At 34.1% G+C, this 25,495-nt stretch overlaps 1 protein-coding gene and 1 long non-coding RNA gene across 3 annotated transcripts in view; one reads left to right on the top strand and one right to left on the bottom strand.

Annotated features, from left to right (window-relative positions):
* LOC127831193 (uncharacterized) overlaps positions 1-25,495 on the bottom strand; it is a 62,790-nt gene that overhangs the window by 31,347 nt on the left and 5,948 nt on the right. The gene's annotated exons all lie outside the window — the stretch shown is intronic.
* LOC127831386 (uncharacterized) lies at positions 13,049-15,112 on the top strand. Of its 2 annotated transcripts, none has more exons than XR_008026406.1 (4): positions 13,049-13,326; positions 13,599-13,801; positions 14,099-14,261; positions 14,770-15,112. It is a non-coding gene; the product is annotated as an uncharacterized LOC127831386 (long non-coding RNA). The 2 variants fall into 2 exon arrangements; XR_008026405.1 differs by having other exon boundaries at positions 14,099-14,265.

Genomic DNA, 25,495 nt, shown 5'->3' with positions numbered 1-25,495 from the left:
TAACATAATATCTACATGACATAATAGTGGCAGTGTGTGAATTCAGATTTTAAAGTAATAGCCCAAATTGTTATACACATATACAAAAAAGTAAAATTTCTTACTACATACATTTTTTAACTCCCACTAGCCAAAACCCTTCGGGCTAGTGCGAATTTCGCACACTGTTGTTATATATTGTACAAATATTTTCTGTTTGAATAATGATCAGTGAGTATATTAAAAGTGGAAACAAAGGTTAATGGCTATTGTTCTGGCAAAATTGGACGAAGTCAAAATTCCTGAATTTACAATCGCAAACACATGAGGATTCTTATGCAATGAAGGTAAGATTACATAACCTGTAAAGCAGTTAAAAAAGAATATGACTAACATTTTGGTGGATATCTTATATTTAGCGGGAAAAGTTTCAAAAGGCCATAATTCTACCACAGCAGCAACCAAAGGTTCTTTATCTTCATCAGCTACACATTTCGTTCAGCTTTTTAAGTTTGAGCTTAATTCATCCTGTAGTTAAAGAGGATATAACTACATAAACATTTGTATGTTTATTCAGACTTACTAGTGCTATTCTAAATGATTCCCAATTTTTTTATTTTTTTATTTTTTTTTTGGGGGGGGGGGGGATTTTTCAAGCAAAATGTCTAGATCACTATATAATCACACTTATAAATTTTTAACAAGATGCTTGTTTTGTAAATTTTTATCAAGATGCTTATTGGTGACATGTGGCGGTTGTTGTCAAGAATTGCATTCACTTTATTTATTTAAAGTCTCTATAACGCTCAAAATCAACGAAAATTTCGTTAAGTATTTCGTCAAATAAAGTTAACACCTTAACAATCAGTGTTCCTTATAGCAATAGCCAAAATTTCAACGCTAGATGTGGTATGATTATATAGATTTTTGTAGATACAAAATGCTCGTTTTTATTTATTTGTGGCCACAATAAATTCCCGCGAATGAATATCTATTGATACGACACACAAACACCATTTTAGTGTCCATGTGTCGTATGAATAGATATGCAAAACAATAATAAAAACGAGCATTTTGTATCTAAAAAAATCTATGTAATCATACCACATCTAGCGTTAAAATTTTGGCTATTGTCATAAGGAACACTGATTTTTAATTGGTTAAGTTTATTTTACGAACAATTGTACGAAATTTTCGTTGATTTTGAATAGTTATGTTACTTTAATACTCACAGTGGTAGATTGACAATGGAGCTTGGAACACATACACATTGATATAAAATGACTTCTCTTTGACCAGATGAAAGTATGAGTAACGTAAATCTAAAATTGTGGTGTAAATGATGCAGTTATGGTACAGAAAAGCTGTATAATACACAAAGTGTGACCTAAACCTTTGAGCTAGCTAACGTCATAGTCTTAAAAATTGTGACATGTCGTTTCAACTTTGTTAATATTAATTTTGTCGCATGTTATTTTAAAATTAAATGTTTTTTCAACTTTATAAATATTTGTTGTATCTTATTTTACAATTAAACAAGACTATTGCCAAGCAATATATGTCCCCTACCGGCTCCACCATTGTCAGATTTTATTTTATTTTTTGCTGCCATAGCAACCAGAATTTTTGATGTAGGAACAAAATGAAATGACGTGCATAATGTCCATATTGCCATCTATCCATGTTTATTGGTTTCATGAAAAAATATGAAGACCTTTTAAGTAAAGTTATCACAGGATCCAGAAAAGTGTGAAAGACAGAGCGAAAACCATAAGTCCCCTCCGGTTTCACTGGTAGGGGACAATTAAATAATGACTGATGAAGTTACTGCAACAGTAGACAGAGAGATGACCGATGAAGGCAGTAATAAAGACTGCAAGCAGGATTGACATAACACTTCAAGTCTCACTGGGTTTTATGTTCAAAGTCCGGGCCAGTATGTGGCTCCATTACCAATGGTTAAAAATGGCCCCAAAAAAAATCAAAAAGGGACCTAAAAATTCCCAATTGAAGATTCCCCCACTCCCCAATAAAAAATTAAATATTTGTGTTAACCTCAACAGTAAGTTCATCTCCCAGCCAGCTCTATTTGTTGAACCTTAGTATATAACATATTGGAAACACTTAAATTCTCAATTTTAAAGAATTGGTTAGCCAACAACAATACTTATTTGCCAATTTTAGTCAAAATGCCGCGATTTGTCCCAATCAAAAGGGACCCAGCCCGATTCCAAAAATGGTGAAAAAACACTGCAGTGTGTAATATAATAATGTTTAGTGTCAACATTCTAAATTAATCAAAAGTTAGCTTCCTCAGCCACAATCTTGCATGCTGTCATGAAATCTGAAAGCAATCATGACACTCATTGTTCCTCCCATTGAAATTAAATCGTGTCTGATATTCTCCCACCAAATGAAATGTCAAGTTTGTCAGGCCTCGGAAATAATGAACCCGCTGACCGGCCCAGTACAACAAGTTGGTGTGTATAATCAGGAAAATTGAGTCTTGTTATCCAGGAAAATGTCCAGTCTGATTTAATAAGGACAAATATACGTCATTTTATACATTTTTGCATTCCAAATATAAGGAAGTTTAGAATTAGTTACCCCAAACTACACAATCATGTGGCTTTACTTATTTTGATATAAATATTATATCATGTATTTGCAGCCATCTGTTAATATAACTTAAGTGATGGACAAATCCTGTAACCTAAATATTTGAGAGTGTCATTATTGGCACCCCTTCTACTAAACTACAGTAAATCTTTTATATACACACATATAAACACATATAAAAACTCCTTAAAATTGACAATGCCATACCAATAAATCCATCTAAAATGGTACCAATGGCGTCTGAACCCACAACTACTAAGGACATTCAAATATTTGTATCACAGGGCAATGACCAATGCTATTGAAACAAATCTGCTTTCCCCCACAGCTTATACTACATTAGACAAAACAAATGATTTAAAGAAATAAATAGTTTATTATTACAGGTGTTAATGTTTACCCTTAGAATATTGAAGTTGTAATAACACAAGAGGTCAAACATGGTGGGTGTGGCTTAATTAAGAGGGCAAATATGGTGGGTGTGACTTGATTAAGAGGGCAAATATGGTGGGTGTGACTTGATTAAGACGGCAAAAATGGTGGGTGTGGCTTGATTTAGAGGGCAAATATGGTGGGCGTGGATTAATTTAGAGGCAAATATGGTGGGTGTGACTTGATTAAGACGGCAAATATGGTGGGTGTGGATTGATTTAGAGGGCAAATATGGTGGGTGTGGATTGATTTAGAGGCAAATATGGTGGGTTTGGCTTGATTAAGAGGGCAAATATGGTGGGTGTGGCTTGATTAGAACCTAGGGGATTTATAATTAATTAGAAGAATCTTTGTAAAGGACCACCATCTGATTGTCATACACCAAATATTAAATATCAAAGTTGGGTGCTTTGTGATTCTTGATTTTTTTAAGTTATTGTGCTGTATAATTTAATATAAAATATTTCACGCCCACACTCACAGATAGGGAAAATTGTGACCAAAGTGGCATATTTTACCTATCGGCTATGATGTTTCAGAGAAGATTTTGTTTAAGATTGTTCATGTATATAATACATTATGACCCCTGGGGTGTGGCCAGTTTTGACTAAGAGGGCAGCTGATTGCCTTCTTGGTTAAAAGACAAACAATTGTTAAGTCATTTTGCTAGATAATTCCATATGAATCATGGGACTGACTCCCAGGACTGGAAAAGTTTTGACCACAGGGGCATAATTTATTAAACTTGGTAGACCACCATCATACAATATTACATGCCAAATAACTTACCTCCAGGCCTTGTAGTTTCAGAGATTTAAAGAAAAATCTTTATTGACTTAAAAGGCAAACAAGCTACTCCCAGGGCAGGGTCATTTTTTATCCCAGGGGCATGATTAAAACAAACTTGTCTGAGGAACATCAAAGTTTTCACAATAAACATGTGCGGAGATTAAGTGCCCCACCAGGGCTCAGGTCAGACCCATTTTTACCTTAGAGGCATGATATGAACAAACTTGGTAGAGGACCGCCATTTGATATAACACACAAAATATGTTAACAACTTTGAAAAAGGGTCAATTAATCATCATTCCAAAACTTGCCCAGATGATGTTTGAATAAGATGTTATTGCATGGTGCACAATTTAAGGTGCATGATGTAAGATGTATGACGGACAAAAGAAGGTCCCAAATCTCACCTTGTGCAATGCATATCTATACTATTCCTGTGTTAAATCAATAAACTCTGTTGAACAGATGTTACAAAGAATATAAAAAATATAAATAAACACCATATTTCTAGTATCCAAATGATATCATAGGTATACATAATCCTACCCTAAATTTTAGTAATAAAAACCACTTAATATGAATCTTAGTTATAACATATTATAAATAATATAATATGAATCTCAATTTTTGCTTATTATTTATACTAATTTAATACATTTTGCTGAAGTTATTTGGTACAAACAACAAAATGTGAATGAAGTTTTTGTCTCGTCTTACAGTCTCCAAAACTTTCTCGTCTTATAGATTCTTAATAATACTTTCTCATCTTATAAACTCTTATACTTTCTCATAATGTAAAATTCAATGCTTTCTCATCTTATAGACTCTTATATAGAATTTATTAACTGCCAAAAAACCCAGCTTTTTTAGATGTATTTTCAGTCGTTTAATAAAATCAAACCACAATATAATGTACCCTGGACATGTAGAACTACAATTTGTAGCATCCTCATTTGCCATAATGCCATTACTGATTACACCTCTTGTACTATCAACAGTTATGATGGCAGTGATATGTAACCAGCATAATGCTACAATATGCCCATGAGGCCATGTACAATTTTGATTAAGTCATAAACTCATTGAGGTTACAACTTCACCTGTTAACTTAATCAGTTCCCTTGGTAACTATAATGCTACCATGACTGAAGGCAAGCACAATCAGTGCCAATAATGATTGGGTAAATTTCATGGATAAAATCAGTAGATTTTTAAGTCAGAAAATATTATCTCTCAGATGCAACCTTTCATTATTGTGATGAACTGTCAAATGAAAATAAATCATATTCAGGCTAAATACACACTTGACACAAGAACATGCCCCCACGCACACACACCCGTCAACCACATTCTGCTAGAATGAAAAGTAAAATCAAAGAAAAAATTTATTAGTCACATACATTTAAGGGTCAAAGTCAAAAGTGCGGTTTGGTGATTTGGAGGTATAGGTAATGGTTATTTAAGCAATGAAAGTGTCACTGTCAAAGGTTTGTGTAGGTTAGACAATACTGTATCATTTGCTTACCTGGTAACGGAAGGATGAATGAACATACAGACCAAAGGACAATTGGTAAATGATACCCGCATCAAATTGAAAAACGTTTTAAAAGGACTGTACCTAAATCAGTCTTTTTCAAGGAGGGAAAACTCCAGGAGATATTTCAAAGCAATGATTCGAGCCCACATGGCAGCAACTTTCTCTATACAAACCAAATTACTTATGGTCGATAGATAACAGAAAATAAAATCAATATTGAGTGTGCAATATAACAACAAGAGGGCCAAGATGGCCCTAGTTCGCTCACCTGAGAGGAGTCGGTTCATTCAATCTTTACCTAACATCAAACATGACCTAGATATTGACCAGACAAATATCCTGGTCAAGTTTCATCATTATTGAACCAAAACTCTGGCGTAGGGAGTGTTTTTGTTTTTGTAAGATTTGAAATGGTGACCTATATTTTGAGTTGACCCCCCAAACTTTGCTTACACGGATTTTGTATAATATAATGAAAATTTGGACAATCTAAGGGCAATAATTATGGCATTAATTATGTGATTTTGCTCATCATCAAACTTGACTGAGATCTTTCAGCAACTTTGATCAAGAATGCTTGAGAAATGTGAATGCTAGAGTGTTTACAAACCAAATGTGGACGGACGGACAGCGGACAAAGACCAATCCTAAAACCTAAGAAGTGTGTTTCACTGATCTGAGCCATTTTCCAACTTGTCCAAGAAATCAATAAAACCAATGTATTGACTAAGTTTCATGATGATTAGGCAAAAAATGTGACTTCTATAGTGTTCCATCACAAGGTTTCTCTCTATATAGTCACATAAGGAAAACTGCCCCACCCCCCTGGCAGCCATGTTTATTGACCCATCGGGACCATTTGCAAACTCATCTGAGATATATAAAACAAATCTATTCACCAAGTTTCATGATGGTTGGGCAAAAAATGTGACTTCTAGAGTGTTCACAAGCTTTTTTTACTATATAAATATAATATATAAGAAAACTGCCCCCCCTGGCAGCCATGTTATTCAACTGACCGGAACCATTTTCCAACTCAACTCTCGTATCAAGGAAACAATTGTTCTGACCAAATTTCATGAAAATTAGGCAAAAAATGTGACTTCTAGAGTATTCACATGTTTTCACTATAAACATATAGAGAAAAATGCCCCGCCCACTGGCGGCGATGTTTTTTCACTGATCTGGACCATTTTCGAACTCGTCCGACATATCAATAAAACCAATGTTTTGATTAACTTTTATGATGATTGGGTAAAAATTGTGACTTCTGGAGTGTTTACAAGGTTTCTCTATAGCCATATAAGGAAAACTGCCCCGCCCACTGGCGGCCATGTTTTTTAATGGACCGGAACCACTTTTAAACTCAACCAACATATCATTAACACAGACATATAGACAAAGATACATAAAGATTTGGCATTAAATGTGACTTCTACAGTGTTTACAAGTTTTTTTCGTTTTTTTGACCTAGTGACCTAGTTTTTGACCCGGCACAACCCACCCAGGCGAAATGTTGTTCATGATTTCATGAACACTTCAAGCCAATCAAGCACTGTTCATGAACGGTTCTGAAAAAGTTCCTGAGCTTGGTTCATGAACTTTTGGACATGAACTGTTCTTAAGACATGTTCATGAACTGTTTATTAATTATTGTTGAACATTTCAAAGTTCATGAACAGTTCTTCATCTAACCATAAATACTTAGTGATTAACATTTCATGCACAAGTATTTCTAATGACTTTTCTGAGACAGACTTTAAGGATCCATCATGAATAATTCATGAATTCCTTTGTGCTAGATGTTTCATACATATTTTTGAAAGTAATATTGAAATGTCTAGCATACAAATCTTGTAGATTTGTGAAACCTGTGAAGTTAGTATGAATATGCATAGTACTTTCACCACTGTAAGTTAGAGTTCTTGACCTGTTCTAGAGAATTTTAAGAACATTTGTACAAGAACTGTTCAAGAACTGCCTTCAGGAACACGTCAATAACTTTTTAAGGACCTTTCCTGTTCTTGAATTATTCTTAAACTATTCTTGAACACTTTAAGAACTTTTTTGAACAACAGGTTTCCTTCTGATGTTCTTAAACAGGTCTACACAATGTTTTTGAACGTATGATGGACTTTTTAAGAATCCAATATGTTCTTAAAAGGATCTGTCATTGTTCTTGGAAGACTTAAAAGACAAGTTTAAGAACGTTTTAAGGACATCTTATTTCAAGAACAGTTTAAGATGATATCAAGAACTCAATGTACATTGCATTGCTGTTTTTACAAAGAAAGAATATTGTGTGCACAGGAAGTTGAAAAGGAAGGCACATGGTTTATGTTATATTTGAAAATGTAAGTCTTTAATAAATTACCGGCTGAACTGATCAGCCATTGGTTCCATTTCAAGTTCTTTGGCACTGTAAGTGTAACCATTTCTGGGAAACCATTGATTAGTAAATGATTCTTGAACTGAAAATGAGACTATTCATAATCTTTTCAATACATGAATTATTCATGAACATATAGTGCAAAGTTGTATTATGAAATGTAAAGAGTATTATCAAACCACTTGTATCTCAGTTATTAGTGTTATATTTAAATTATTGTTATATGTTGCTATCAATATGTTAAGTGCTAATACAAGACTTGTTTCTTCTTACCCTGACCTGTTTGTTGAGCTTTAGTAACACTTATGATAACCTTTGCATAAATTGACAAATTCTTGTTCATGAATAGTTCATGAACACTTCATGCCACCTCAGTTCATGAACTCTTGAAGAACTATGGTTCATGAACTATTCACTTGCAGTTCGTGAACAGAAAATGAGCCATTGAAAAATAGAAGGAAAATGTTCATGAACTGTTCGTGAACAGCAAAACCCTGAAGAATTTTTCAAGAATTGTGTTGTTCATGAACTGTTCAAGAACACTTCATGCCATTGATGTTCATGAATATTTCATGAACATTTCATGCCACACAGGTTCAAGAATAGTTCATGAACACTTCATGCCATAAGGGTTCAAGAATAGTTCATGAACACTTCATGCCATTAGGTTTCAAGAATATTTCATGAACACTTCATGCCATTAGTGTTCATGAACAGTTCATGAACTAAAACTTCAAGAACTTTTCACAGACGTGGCTCATTTTCTGTTCACAAACTATTCGTGAACAATTCATGAACTCAGTTCACGAACAGTTCATGAACTTTTCACGAATTATTCGTGAACTGCAGAACAACATTTTGCAGGGGCAGTTTTGAACTCGACCCAGATTTCATTGGGATGAAGCTTCTGACCAAGTTTCATGAAGATCGGACAATAAATGTGGCCTCTAGAGTGTTGACTGGCGCGAGATTAAAGTTATGGAAGAACCCCATTAGGAAAGTCAACCAGAAATTCCCAAAAAGTTGACAGTTAACAAAGACCGGTCCAAAACAGCTTTTAAATGCAGTTATTGGCCCAAATCAGCCACTTGATCGGAAAGATTGACATTTTCACATTTAACTGATATATTCTTTCACAAAATACTATCTTAAACATTTTACATTTATCTTTTCTGCTCTAACATGCGACAGACATGATTGAAATGCGAATTCCCGAGATTTCACGGTCATATGATGTTATTTCTATTTTAAGTAACATACCATGTGCTCAAGTGTTTTCAAATTCAGAATGACATTTCCCGGTATTTTAAATTATTCTTGCTTGTTTTGTGAACAAATTGTAGTGTAAATACAAACTCAAAGTAAACATTATTTAAAATTACCAAATTCACTTTGAAATCATTGTTTTAATCCACCAGACTATAAGTTGTTAATCACAAATAATAGATTTCAGAAAACGAAAGTAATGTTTACAATTTCAGCAAAAAATGTGAAGGTCGATCCGAAAGTATCCAAATGAAAACTCGTCATGTGACAAAAAGCGACAATGGCGTCAAAATTGTAAATTTCAGGCTGTTGAGAGTTATTTTCATCGATTGTAAGATGCATTTGAAACATTTGAACCTTAAAATATGCCCCGATGCAGTAATTTATATTCATTCACCAATATATGAAGAAATGTATCCAAGAAAATGAACTGTCTTTGATTTATAGAGTGACATAAATATGTAACGACTCTGGTTGACTTTTGATACCGGGTTCACTTCAGCGAACAGGTCTGTCAATACTATATAAACTGTTCGCTGAAGTTTCTTTAGCTACAATTAGACAAGCTAGTTGCCTTATGTGTATCCCAGAAAAGGAACCTTTTGGAAAAACCCACTAATCTGCTGGTACTTGTAAAACTGACCATTCAAAATCACACACCCCATCACCAGTAATTATTTAAATTAAGCTAACTTTGGTTGATGTAATGGACCAGCATTATTTGTAGCGAGGGATTAGTGTTCTTTTCTTAACTCGAGCGAATACCAGGAATCAGTCTATTGGGAACATGTTAAGCCAAATTTGTCAATAACACTGAGTCAGAATCTGAAAATGACATCTCCTGGCAGAAAATATACAGTCAACTAGCCAATAGAGGGTCACACCAATAGGGGGTCACTATCGTGTATTTCATGAAAAAGTGTAATCAAATCAAAGTCAATGGTTGCATAGTGTGTCCCTTGGATAAATGTATAATTTTACAAATTTGTGAAAAGATGCTCAAACTGTTGATCTGACAGGGGAGATAATGCTGTAAACAGTGATCCTTTATTGGCGCTAGTGAGTGCTTTTGTGTACATCATTTTATTATAGGTAATGTTTATTTATTTTCAATGAAACCTTTTTTAATCTGAAAAATTGTTAAATGACAGCGTTATAAACTGTTTATTTTATAGTTTTTGTGATCATGTGATATTGTTTCATTGTCGTACTTTCATTGGTCATTTTTTGCAAAAAATCAGAAGTGTACCGCGGCAAAATAATAAAACAGGAAAATGATATAACAGCATTTATTTTTACAGCTTGTCATATACACACAAAAACCAAAAGGACAAAATTATAATGGAAATATTTAAGTGTTTTTGGCATGTGATTCTCTATTGGCAAGTTGATAGTACTGCAATTTACTGCTGGCAGCTAAGGGCACATTCACCTGGAAGCTAAAACGACAAAATGTAGCTTAGCTTTGGCAAGGGTCACGTTATATTTAAATAATTTTTTGTTTTTTTTTACAATAGAAATCTGTATTTTATTCAATGCTACAATTAATACTAAGTTCTACATTCAAAGATAGTGGTTTTATAACGAAACTTACATTTACGATAAAGAAAAACACATTAGTTTCTTCAAGAAATTTATCTTTTACTCGTCATTATTATGTATGTTTTAATTAAGTAAGCACTTTTTTTATAAATAATGAAATTTAATGGCTGCAAAATTAGTCTGCAAGACAAAGTTAATAAAAAAATAACCTTCAAATGTGTCACAGACACTGATGCCCCTTCAATCCAGTCATTCAAAATAAGGTGAAAACACAAACTTTTGGATGTACATTAAGACAGAGGGATGGACAAGTGCAACATATTTAACTCAATTAACAAGTTATGTCAGAAGACTTAACAAGAAGGGCTATCAGTGGTCTTAAGGGGGCTATAATGTCTTGTTATAAACATTTTCTAATACACACAAATGTATAAAAATATGTAAATATTAAAATATAGATTAAATTAAATTATGAAAGAATTATTTATAATCTAAAGAAAATTACGGAAAACGTCCATCACTGCAAGAAGTAATATAGTTGATAATTTTGAAATGAATGGAAATGCCCTTGTAAGGAATGGAAATTCCCTTTCGGGAAAAGGCCCCACACAATTTTATAATTATTTTCATATACAATAAAGGAGTATTATAGTGTTACACAATAAAAATGAAGATGTCAATACCATGTTTTATAAATGCTAAAACACATACACAATCAATCTATAATTTAAAGTTCTTGTTTGGGTTCATTACATATTGACTATCTTTATGATGTATAACAATGCTGTTTATATGTTGGATGAAATTAAATATTTTTTAAAAAGGGCTGTGTAAGTACATTCCAACTTTGTTGTTCAGAAGATCACGATGATGTTCACAGCATTTTATTTTTACATAAAAGTATTCATTGGGAACATCAAACAACGAAAGCACTCTGGTGCTCAATACAAACAAGAAATATCTTTTTAAAAAGATATACGCCATTGATTGTGGTTGGTGTTTGGGAAAGATAAGTCAAGTCAATGATAGCGCATGCCTTTTTGCTGCGCAGTTCTTAGCTGCATCGCACGCAAATACATTATGGGGTATTATTGCGCCAGATTTCGCATTTGCTTATTTTGCATTTTTATCTATAAATACAGAACAGAAATGCAAAACAAGAATGGAAATAAATTGAAAACATACTGACAACCAGCCACTCGCTAATCATCCATAGATATTTGAAATATTTAAAATGCGCTTTCTTCGAAAATACCTGTTTTCCCTTGCAAAAAGTTAACCCACTTTCATACCAAAACACACTTAAACCAACATAAAACTGTGTTTTTTCTAAGTTTTTCTGAGCGGAAGTTGGTTTTTGCTAATAAAAGCGAGTTTTATGTGAGCTAAACTGTGCTTAACTGAGTTTAAAGTTGGTTTTTTAAAGTAGATGTGTTAAAGCGAGTTTTTTTGCTGTAAGAAGTTGGTTTTTTATGTGTCAAAAGTGAGTCTTTTTATTTATGAGTTGGTTTATGTGTGTTTAAGTGTGTCTTTTTGTTTCATAAGCGAGTCTTTTACAACAGAAGTGGGTCTTTTTATAAACAGAAGTGGGTTAAAGCGAGTTTAAGTTGGTCTTTTTATAAATAATTTGAAAGCCGCAACAAGGCTAAAAGACTCACTTTAACACACTTATCAATAAGTTGGTCTTTTGTTTATTAACATAACTCAACAATAAAACAATAATTCTTCAACTAGGTCTTTGTTTCATGTTTATAGCCATATATTATCAAGGTGAATTGTAAAGGGGCTTTTTTACAGCTTGTTTGCCATTGCACCTTTTGTACATTTATGGGCTCCCCATAATTTTAAGGAAACATTGGATAAAAATTGCTCTTTCAGAACATCACAGGTTCACAGATACTATAAAAATGTTAAAATGTTCAAACTTAGTTTTATACCTGAATATGAAATTGTTTGTCTTTCACTTTGAATCAATACATAAATATTAAATATATTATAAGAACAATCACACATCTATAAAAATGTGAATACTTCCATTTAATTCATGTTCTTTGGAGAATTCAATAGACTTACAGTGTGTTTTTTTATTCATTTTTTGAGGGGGAGAGTGACACTGTTTCTATAATAAATAAAACTAGTTTCAGTGTGAAAGTGTTGATTAATATATGGAAACTTATGTGGGCTTGCCAGCATCAATTATATCTCCTCAACATAAAAACAATAACTATTTTAACTTTCTTATACTGATATTTAACCCCAATACAATTAATGCTGGTGTTGAAATCAGTAGATATTTCTCAGATTTAGTAATTGGCTGACACACATAAGAGATTAGCCCTCCCCCCCCCCCCCCCCCCCCAATTAAATCATAAACATTAATTCTTATCACAGTATCAGTGCTCCATCTATAGGCCTAACAAAGGGGTGTTGATAGACTTTTGATTGGCTGAGCCACCATCTATTTGAAAACAAGCGTCTTTGATTGGCTGGAGACAGGAAGTTATGTTTTGAAAACAAAGGGGGTTTTCATCAACTGACTTTGAGCTTTAAGGTATAATTGAGTAACATTAAGACTTATAATTCTAGTTTAAAATGTCTTGAATAACTTTCAGCATGAAGTATTGTGTGGTGAAAACAATGTGTATGTACTACAATGTGTAAATCAACAATAAGTTTGTTGCAAAGGAGATTCAAAGTGGATGGTTAAAGTGATATGGTCTCATAATTCATCAACTGCCTGTTATCTTGGAATACTGAAGAACAGTTGTTTTAGGTTTGTATTTTCATTTTTACATCACTTTTTTATTTAGTTTTATATTTAATTAATTATGATCATTATCATATTTATGTATTGTCACTGGGAAATGTAAATGGATAAGTATAAATGTAATGCAATTATAAGGAAAAACAACACCATTTGAATAATTATGGCTGTATTTTATGATTATTGTCATCTTAAATGTTATTTATACCTATTTCTGGTCATTAATGAACAGATTTCTTTCCCACATATTCAATGAAAACTTTTATATTTTAAATTTGAAGGTTAAACTCCCAAGGTGAAATTTACATTGATTGGAAGATTCTTTGGATAGAATATTCCTGCCAAAAGACAGCAGAAGGGGGACTAACTGATGTATGGATTTTGACACCAGATTTTACCCTGCACGAGCAGCCCAACTTGAGTAGATCAGGAGTGGGAAAACCGAGCCCTGTCCTTGACCAAGGAAAGTTGGATTTGTTGAGAGGTAAACTATACAGGTTTTAGCATTTGAAAGGCGTTACACTTCCGACCAGTCCACACAGCCAAATGAGACCACATATCTTGGTACATTTTCAAACAGTATTTTCTACCACACGTAATTTCTTTTAATTATTTATGACAAGCGTTAAGTCACATGTGATCACAGGATTTAAATTGCAAAAATAAACAAACAAAAACAACAAGCAAACAAACTTGTTTTGATTTAAATTAATAATATTTATAGTAACGAGATATACCATAACAGCAATATTTATCACTTACATTATAAAATATCTTTCAGGACCTGATCTCAAATGAGATCATGCACAAGACGCACCTCGCAAAGGCCATGACAGTATAGTTTTCAGACCTGATCAGCTGGTGACTGCTCTATGAAGTGCTGTTCAACCTCCCCTAAGGGGGAGATTCGAGAGGGTCTCCTGATTGCTGAACACTACGCCATGGTTGGTATGATTCTTTTTTATAGGGAAAAAGGGGATTTAAATATATAGGTGTTCTTCTGCCTCCATATTCATTTTGAAACAAACATAATGCAATTGATTCAAATTTGACTCCAGCACATAATTTGTCTTGCGTTAATTTAATACTACTGCTAAAATTTAAGAGTTACTAAAAATTGTGTTTGTGTATAAAAGTTTTGAGAATTTAACACATAGGCAGACAAAAATAACCTCAGTATAAAGTTAACGATCAAGCTCGTATTTTGAACGATATAAAAAATTCAAGCAACAGTAATTTGCCTCCTTGTTTCAAAAACCTCTTTTGAAATCCTTCTAATGTAGATGATGTTAAAATGGGATATCTGAACTGATGATATTGATGTAAAAGTTTATCCCACCAAAATCAAGTCATTCCGATCAGACTTGATTTGGGTGGAATAAACTTCTACATGTTTTTTTAATACTGTAATGTACAGTAAAATCCTGCATTGATTGTTCATATACATTTCAGTTGTCATCTCCAAAAAGTTTGCCCTGCCCATATCAACAGTGGAAGAGAACATGAGATGGGCCTTGAGGAGGCTTCGTGTCATGTACTGCGGGGAGAATATATAAACTGTTTAGTGCTGAGCAATATGTTCCTTTGTTCATAGGTGTAAATATGTGTAAAGGGCTATTCCAGGAAAAGATAGGATGAAGGATTCCTTAATGTTGTCATTTTATAAATCCGGTACCACCAACACAGTTAAAAACAATTATTATTAATTTTATCCTCTGTATCACCCCTCACTAACTGAAACTGTATATAATCATGGTTCATACCCTTCCTCCCATTTTAACCTGTGGTAGCCCAAAGAGGAGAATGTTATTTATTTTAATTTATTATGTTAAATGTGCTCGCATATTGTGATAATGTATCTTGGGTAGATGTTTTCCTAGTTTTGTTAAAAATGCACTGTAAAAATGTTCACATTAATTGTTTTTTTTAATATAAACATTGTTTTTTGCAAATTGTGTGTGTCTTTTATTTATAATCACATGGGGCTTGTAATGATCTGTTGTGATTTTATCTCAAATAACCTTTTTACCATTAAGGTGTAAATATTTTTTTTTACAAAGGTTACAGGTCAAACAAGCAAAATTTTATGATCCCTTAAGCGAACAAAAGACTCACAAAAACCAACTTAAACACACTATTGTAGACAGAAGTGTGTTTAAGTTGGTTTTTTGTGAGTTTTGGTATGTTGGTTTTTTGTGAGTTTTGGTATGTTGGTTTTTTTGTGGGTTTTGGTATGTTGGTTTTTTGTGAGTTTTGGTATGTTGGTTTTTGTGAGTTTTTTCTGTGTTTAACTCAGTTTTAACCAAGTTGGTAAAAAACCCCACTTTAAACACAGAAAAAACCAACATACCAAAACTCACAAAAAACCAACATACCGAAACTCACAAAAAACCAACATACCAAAACTCACAAAAAACCAACTTACCAAAGCCCACATTTATGTAACAAGTGAGTTTTTTCTGTGTTTAACTCAGTTTTAACCAAGTTGGTAAAAATACCCACTTTAAACACAGAAAAAACCAACTTACCAAAACTCGCAAAAAACCAACATACCGAAACTCACAAAAAACCAACTTACCAAAACTCACAAAAAACCAACTTACCAAAGCCCACATTTATGTAACAAGTGAGTTTTTTCTGTGTTTAACTCAGTTTTAACCAAGTTGGTAAAAATACCCACTTTAAACACAGAAAAAACCAACTTACCAAAACTCACAAAAACCAACATACCAAAACCCACTAAAAACCAACTGCCAATACCGCTTGGTTTAACACGGATAAAACTCGTGTTTAACTCGAGTTTTACACACTTATTTGGGAAGGGTTAGTGGTTTGCTGGACATTGAACACTAACTGACCTTGATACCTTGTGGTATGGAACGCAATTCATTATAGTGAGGTCACATTAGGTCACTCCTGGAACGACAGCTTGTTTAACCCTTGACCACTCAGATACGTATTTTAACGCATTTGTAGACCCTTAGAAAGTTATATTTAATTAAATACCCTTCTTACTAAATTCAAGTTTTAAAGGCTTCATTTCCAATCCTTAGTTACTGATGAGCAGCAAACAGCATAAAACCTGAACAGCCTGCAAGTTACTCGCTGTTCTGGTATTATGCTGGTTGCAAAAGCCATTTTCACTTTGCTTCTTATGGGGGGAAAGGTTTAAAACTTAATACTTTTAATGTTAAACGATAAATATCGAAAACAATTTTGGTCAAAACGAATTTTGGGATAGAGATCAACTGTTACAATACTTATATGATCTAAAATGTACTAGTGCACAGAATGCAATATGGTGATAATTACTAAATATGAGAAAATAGCCCAGGGAATAATCTAGAATTTACTATCTATGAGTCCCTGAACTCGCAGATTTTAGACCAATGAGTCCCAGGCCAAAATTAATGAGTCCAACTTGAAAAAGAATGGGTCCCAAATTTTGAAAGATACCAAGTAGTGAAGAACATTTAAGTGACACTAGCTCAATAACTATATTTTGCATTAAACTTTAAATAATCTCTAAAACAGTGAATTTTGAAACCAAAAAACAAAATCAGGGTTATCACTATCTTGTTTGCCTTCACATAGGCTATAAGTGTCTGTTACATGAATGTAACCTGTTACAAAATTTCAACTTGATTCAAGTCAATTATAATATTATTGTTAACATCCGAATTGCGAGCCTGATAATATTATTGTTAACGTCCGGATTGCGAGCCGTTGAACTACTGTTATTTAAGTTTAGAGTTGTTTGTTTTGGATCTAGCTTCAAAACCTTATTTCGGAGGCATTAGTTCTGTATTATTTATGACTAAGTTACAAAAAGTTAAAGTAGGCCTTCATCCGGGGACTCATAATATCATATCATATCATCAGAAAATATCATAACACACTCTATTTAAAAGGTCGATTCTAATTGGTTCGTATTATACAGCAGCGGCTCGACTAGAGCCAATCAAAAGACTTGTTGCAGTCTTCAAGCCTCATTCGGTTAAACTCATCGTTCATCGCTACACTTTTGACTCATACCCAAGATGGTTCGTACTTATTATGATTCGTGTATGTTATAACGGATTCGTTTCAGCAATGCGTCCGAGTGGACGCACATATTTCAAAACTATATCTATTTTGATATTTGTGCGTCATAGACGCCGGACGCGCATGTAGATTATTCCCTGTAGCCTTTAAGTAAAAACGCTCTTGCGCTGACAAACTCTCAATATAAAGGTGCACACAAAAACTGTATTGATGGCAAGAGTTCAGTGTATAACTGGTGTATCCCTCAAGCCTTTTTGTTAGAGATAAAATTGTTTGATGCTGAACATGCAGCTAACATGTTGCAAAACGCACTTGTGTATCCCTTTTCATATCCTATCCTAATTGATGTCCCACAAATAATAATCATTTTATATGAGTCGTGTTCTGAGAAAACTGGGCTTGCATGATGCCTGTGCATAAAGTGTCGTCCAAGATTAGCCTGTGCAGTCCGCAGGCACGACACTTTCTGCTTTTATGACATTTTTTGTTTAAATGAAGTCTCTTCTTAGCAAAAATCCAATTTAGGCAGAAAGTGTCGTCCCTGATTAGCCTGTGCGGACTTCACAGGCTAATCTGGGACAACACTTTACGCACATGCACTATGCCCAGTTTTCTCAGAACAGGACTCATTAGTGCAATCTGGAAAATGTTCACTGTTTTTAACAAATCTTTGGGAATGTTCTATGCAAGATGAACGACTGATGACAGCCTTGTCATGTTGGGGCTTGCTGGTGCATGTTGCAGGCTTCTGCTAAAATCAAAACAACTCTAACCCTTTGCATGCTGAGAAATTTGTCATCTGCTAAAATGTCGTCTGCTGAATTTCTAAAATTAGCATTTTGTTCGATTTTTTTTCAAAGAATACTATCAGAATAGCAAACAGTTTGGATCCTCATGAGACGCCACATTCTGTGGCGTCTCATCTGGATCCAAACTGTTTGCAAAGGCCTTCAAAATTCGATTCCAGCACTGAAAGAGCTAAACTTCCCGGATTATTTTGTGATGTAAACAACAAGTCACTTTACAGACTCACAAATTGTCAGTTAACACAATTTAGCAAGACAAATACTTTTCTACAGTATTATCAACAATGTCCTTCAATCCAAAAAATTGTCTTATATTGGCTCCCAAACAGATATATCACAGATAATGAGACGTACTTCAGAGTGTTTCTGTCACACAAATGGTCAGTTGAAACAGCGAGTTGTGTCCTTCTTTATAAAGTACCCAAAAAACCGCACTTTCCCAAATGGGAAAAAACAAATTTCCTGATTGCTGTCAAAAAAAAATCCCAATAAAAAAAATACATTTAGTTAGTTTCCCTACGCAGCTCTAAATACTCTTGATTGAACCTAAGTAAATTTAATATTGACAACTTTACAACACTTAGTTATCAATTTTAGAGCAAAAAATCAAATACACCAATTTCCCAACATGAAGACTTCACATTGCAAATGTTCCCAATTTTAGGTTTTTTTGCACATATTTCTCCAAATTGGGCTGGTACTGGTACTTTTCCCAATTGGGCGAAAAAATCACTGATTTAACATCTCATACTGGTATCCTTAGCTTTTAACACTCAGAAGCAATGTGAAAATGGCTTCATGCAACAAGCATAAAACCTGAAAGATAGCGAATAACTTTTCAAAATGTTCTCTATTTGCTTCTCATCAGTACATCAGGGTTAGAAATTCAATCTTTAAAACTTGAATTTTGTATAAAAAGGTCTTAAATTTAATTTTTTAAGGAGCTACATACATTATCTGAGTGGTAAAGGGTTAAACAAGCAACATACAGTAAATCAGGTCATTGGACCCATTTCTTTCATTTTCATTCTTTTCTTTGCACACAAAGCCAGGAAAATCCATAAATTGGTATCATGTCATTTCCTCATGTGTGCATTTCATTAGGGATGAATTCCACAGTTTGAACAAGGAAACATGAAAATAACACTTACAATTAACACATTTGAAAATAGCTTGAGAATACGTCAAGTCTAACCTTTTCTGGGGCTGGCCATAAAAGGCTTGTCTCATATCACATGTTATCAAAAGTCACGTTTTGATGAAAGACATCTGCACATGATTCACATTTGTGGGAAATTGACCGACTGTGAAATGACATGAAACCTTGTGGGGGGCACTGATCATGACAGTTTTGCTCACATAACTTTATTAAATTTTGCCAAAAGCAAAACAATGCATCTTACATTCGCATACATCACCAAGGCATTTTCTTGTCTTTCAGGGTGGCAACACAATGTCTGGAGATGAGAACCACATTCCATACGCCATTGATAAATATCTTAACTTTTAAATAACTGATCTGTTTATTATAAGCACACACTACCCCTTCACATAAAGTTATTTATAATCCTAATAATGCCACCTTTTAACTTGAATTGTGACCCTGGTCTTGGAATGAACAGCTAAAATGTCATTTGTAAACAACAAAATGTCTAAGCATATGGAAACTAGGAAGATAATAATAATGATGAAATCCTTCCATGCATTTAGATGTTATAGACTGGAAAACAAAAAATATTATACTTTGACTTTGACCTTTAATTGACTAACAAGCTTAGGGGTCGTAGGCAACTCACTAACTTATTTAGTTGATTGAAGAATAATTATTTGATTTCCTCCTATCTAGACAGTAAATAGAGTTTGTCTACAACAATTACAAGCATTGGGATTTTTTTCTTCAAACAACATTTATGTCAGCAAAATGGTGAGGCTATTGCCAATAATACTTGTAATCATTAAACATGCTGAACCATGCACATTTTCATCTATATTGGCCTTTAGTGTCACCTTGACCTTTGACCAAGGGGTGACACACCCTCTTCACATGGTTAACAAAGTATTAGTAATTCATTTTCAAATGGAATGATAAATGATGAAGTTAAAGTCTGGATTTTGTATGGCCATTGACCTAAACGTGTGATAGTAGGGGAGACAAGTCTTGCATATGACCTTAATGTGTGATAGTAGGGGAGACAAGTCTTACATATGACCTAAATGTGTGATAGTAGGGGAGACAAGTCTTACATATGACCTTAATGTGTGATAGTAGGGGAGACAAGTCTTACATATGACCTTAATGTGTGATAGTAGGGGAGACAAGTCTTACATATGACCTTAATGTGTGATGGGAGACAGGTCTTACATATGACCTTAATGTGTGATAGTAGGGGAGACAAGTCTTGCATATGACCTTAATGTGTGATAGTAGGGGAGACAAGTTTTACATATGACCTTAATGTGTGATAGTAGGGGAGACAAGTCTTACATATGACCTTAATGTGTGACGGTAGACACGTCTTACATAATGACCTAAATGTGTGATAGTAGGGGAGACAAGTCTTACATATGACCTTAATGTGTGATGGGAGACACGTCTTACATAATGACCTTAATGTGTGATAGTAGGGGAGACAAGTCTTGCATATGACCTAAATGTGTGATAGTAGGGGAGACAAGTCTTACATATGACCTTAATGTGTGATAGTAGGGGAGACAAGTCTTGCATGATGACCTAAATGTGTGATAGTAGGGGAGACGAGTCTTACATATGACCTTAATGTGTGATGGGAGACACGTCTTACATAATGACCTTAATGTGTGATAGAGGAGACAAGTCTTGCATATGACCTAAATGTGTGATAGTAGGGGAGACAAGTCTTACATATGACCTTAATGTGTGATAGTAGGGGAGACAAGTCTTACATATGACCTTAATGTGTGATAGTAGGGGAGACAAGTCTTACATATGACCTTAATGTGTGATAGTAGGGGAGACAAGTCTTACATATGACCTTAATATGTGATAGTAGGGGAGACAAGTCTTACATATGACCATAATGTGTGATAGTAGGGGAGACAAGTCTTACATTTGACATGTTGTCTCATGATGGTTTATATTTGTGGAAAGTTATTTTTAAATTGCACAATGAATAATAAAGTTACAGTCTGGACATCATCTAAATTGCAAGCACCTTTTTGTGACTGCAAACAGACTCAACAAAAAGCAGAACCGTATTTATTGATCAGCATGCATGAACACAGGAGGTGAAACCAACGAAGGATTTTTTTTCTTTCTTAAAACCATAAGGATTAAGTCTGAAGTAACCACATAATACAAATTATGCAGGACTGCTTCTCTTCAACACAGCAAGGTCCTAAGTATGTATTCTACAAATTTACACTCCATCATAAAACTCTATGTTCTATCATGCAACTGCATTTCTAGGTTAACATTAGTGCATCAACACCATCAACCTCTAGTAGTTATATCAACAGCTTCATCATCACTGACATTTTATCATAGTTTATAAATTTATTGCATTATCTACAGTTGCTCATTTCACATGTGAAATAAAACATTGTAATTGCAGAGAAAATACCATATTAAATGGTGCATGTCCAGAATAGACCATGCTGGAACTGACTTGGGTTGCTTATTATGTCTATTTTTTATTTTTTATATTCATTTCTCTTACAAATGAATACTGGATACTTAGCAGAATGTATAAAGCCCGGAATGTGTCAAGCCCAGAATGTGTCAAGCCCGGAATGTGTCAAGCCCCCAATAGATCAAGTCTGCAATGTGGCAAAGCCCAGAATGTGTCAAGCCCGGAATGTGTCAAGCCCCCAATAGATTAAGCCCCCAATAGATTAAGTCTGCAATGTGGCAAAGCCCAGAATGCGTCAAGCCCAAAATGTGTCGAGCCCCCAATAGATCAAGCCTGCAATGTGGCAAAGCCCAGAATGTGTCAAGCCCGGAATGTGTCAAGCCCCCAATAGATCAAAAGCCTGCAATGTGGCAAAGCCCAAAATGTGTCAAGCCCTGAATGTGTCAAGCCCCCAAAAGATCAAGCCTGCAATGTGGCAAAGCCCGTTGTCAAGATTGTGGATCGCATTATAATTATTTAAAACTGAATGTGACCTTGACCTTTGAGTTTGGAGCACATGCTCCACATCTCATCAGAATGACCTAGTGACAGGCATGTTGTTTTACAAAAGAATAATGAAGTTGCATTATGACAATCAATTTTTCCTTTGACCTCAAAGTGTGATATTGACCTTACAGCTAAAAGCATTGAGGTTTGAGCACAGGGGTCTGGTCTGGAAATGCTGTCTCCACATTCTGAAAAGGTGTGGTAAGTTCATACAAAATTCCAAAACGAATTATGAAGTTATATTTCAGACAAACTCAGATGGATGCAAGCACACACACTCAACCACTTTGACATCTACAAAGAACTTTTAACATATCTCTACTTTGATATCATAATCAACAGTTTTCCACATAAATAATAAGCTCACACAAAGTCTTCAGTCACAAACTTATTTCCCTAGTGTTCATGGTCCTATTATTATTAAGTTACTATCATTAACAATGGAAGGAGTCTCAATGGGAGGACTTTTACTTGTTGACAATATCAACAGAATTCGTTTTGCCAGGTATTTGCTTAGGAATCTTTTTCACGTAATATTTCAAATTGTGCGACATATTTGTTTTCCATTCAGCAGAATCACAAAATGCTTGAATTTCATTGCACAAATAATGAGCACCTGAACAACACGGAGAATATCGGGCACACAAATAATGCCTACGTTATCCAAATTGAGGTATACTCTAAAACCCGTACGAGACCGGATCGGACTACACTTTGTTAAAAAGCCAAACAGCCAATGTCATTAGTTTTTTTCCCAATTGGGAATTTTTTAGCAAATTTTGGGAAAAAGTATACCTATTGCGATTGGGAATATATTTGAATTTCGGCTATAAAATCGGGCCCGAAAAAACCCTGTAATACCACATCAAATCATATTATTGTGTGTATAAATTCCTCTAATAGCAATCTATATATCTAACATTAGTTTCTTAAATATGTATAAATACGGGGTATATTAGCATTTCATTATGACGCAGTTTTCTTTCTGCACATTCAAATCACACATTAATATCATACATTGTGTTTTTTAAGTGAAAAATCAAATTGCAATACATTTGGATGGAGAATAGGTGCCAGACTGTGTTATTAAAAGTAAACTGACACACGTTGGTTACAAACATATTCTGACTTTGATTGATGATATGCAGACAGCCGTCCGACTTTTGACCATTCTCTCCTGCAAGATGGAATGTATTACGTTTAAAGAAAGTACACATTTTTTGTTCTTGAACGCTGGCTTATGCAAAACCCAATAATTTCATATGTTTGTATTTCAATATATAACATTATGACATAACTTTTCATAATTATATCAGTAAAGGAAACAAAAGTATAGCAATAATAACATGTTATGAAAAATATACGAGCACATAATGTAATATGAAAATAATCGTGAAAAATTTAATAGGCGAATGAAAAGGGAAAGGCACACACACTAATTATTTGAAGCCTAAAGTGTAAAACGGTCGTATACGCAATATATTTCTGTATTGAGATACGATAGTGTCATGCTTAACATTCCGTTAGCATGGTTTCAAAACGAAATACAGTATCCCTATAATATTTAAATTAGCCAATCAAATGGCAGAGTATCTACTGGTGGGAAAAATGTCTTCAACATTTTATTGGCTGTTGTAAAGATCAAGAAAGGTGAAAATCTGGATAAACAGCTTCGCCAAAAAACAGGTTACTTCCCTATGGTTCAGAAACATAATATAATATTATCAGGTTAGGCAAAAATAAAATATTATTCTAAGCCTCACATGCTATTATACACAACAAAAGGGCAGTTTAAGCTTATTATGCTATATATTGCATGTGCAGGGGGTCAACCATAAAAACTCACAATCAATAACAGAAATTCAAGCAACTTAGCATGTTAACCTCAATAACACATCACAAAACTTACAGAATACTTCCAAGTTAAACAGAATAATTGCAATTCAAAGTTCCCTATTTACACATGGTGTTGGTCTTTTCATCTCCTGACCTCCTTCCCCTATGAGTGATGAGATTTTGCTATTAATTTTCCCATGATCTTGATTGATTCCTTTGTAAGTGGACATTTACAATTGTATCCCCTACTGAAAATATAATTCTAGAAGTGATAAATAAAATATATTATTCCCAAATTGCTTCCACTGGCGCAAATCAAAATTTCAATACATCCAGACTTTCAGTATGTTCAGAATTCATGTAAATGTGTTTTATATGGAAATGTTTATAAGAAATTGCGTGACTGCGATAATTAATGGGATTTTTATTCAATGTTTTTCCTAAATACAAAATGTCCTCTGGACTATGCACAGAAATGGGTTTTAAGAGACAAACCTGCATTGCAATTGCACAATAAAACCATGGGTCTTACACGCAATGATGCCGTCTCAACAAGGTGAAAATACTTGGACAAGCTTTATAATACCCAAATCTGACCTTTGACCTCTGAGTGTAACCTTGACCTTAAAGCTATGCATGTCTTATACCCTCTATTCATGGTGACCATTGTATAAAGTTATTTTAAAATTGCATCTTATGTGGACAAGGTCAGGTGAACTCATGCAGGTATGAATGAAGACATATACACCTAACTGTTGTTACAGTGAAAATGGCTATATGCACCCGGCATAAAACCTAAACAGCATGTTAGAAACTCTCAGTCTGTTAAGGTTTTAAGCATTTTGCTACTCCTTGGTACCTCATGGTTTAAAATGAAGCCTTTAAAACTTGAATCAACATGAATTAAAAAATGGTCCTAATTTGTAAATGATTTTCTAAGGGACTACAAACATGTCAAAATAATCTGAGTGGTAAAAGGCTCGAGAAAATGCAGCTTCATCAAGACCTGCTGGAATGGTTTCTGACAAAGCTGTGTGCTTTACAAACATTCCATACGTAGAAAGTTAAAATATGCACAAACAATTGACTAAAGGGCAATTACTCTGTGCAGGGCTCTTGCTACACTTTGGGGGATTGGGGCCGGGGTCCTTAGAGAGGGGAATATCGCGTTGTTTTGGGCGAAAAGGGGAATTTTAAAAGATCTTTTCACCAACCATTCAACACTTAAAATTGCTTTATTTTAATGTAATTTACATAAATATACATTTAATCAAAGTTTAATAGCATGATACCAGCTGGCAACATAGGTATAAAAGTAAAAAAAAAAAAAAAAAAATT

The sequence above is a fragment of the Dreissena polymorpha genome, chromosome 5 (assembly GCF_020536995.1).
Source record: "Dreissena polymorpha isolate Duluth1 chromosome 5, UMN_Dpol_1.0, whole genome shotgun sequence".
Lineage (NCBI taxonomy): Eukaryota > Metazoa > Mollusca > Bivalvia > Myida > Dreissenidae > Dreissena > Dreissena polymorpha.
Note: the sequence above shows the minus strand (reverse complement) of the source record. Positions and strands in the feature narration are given on the sequence as shown.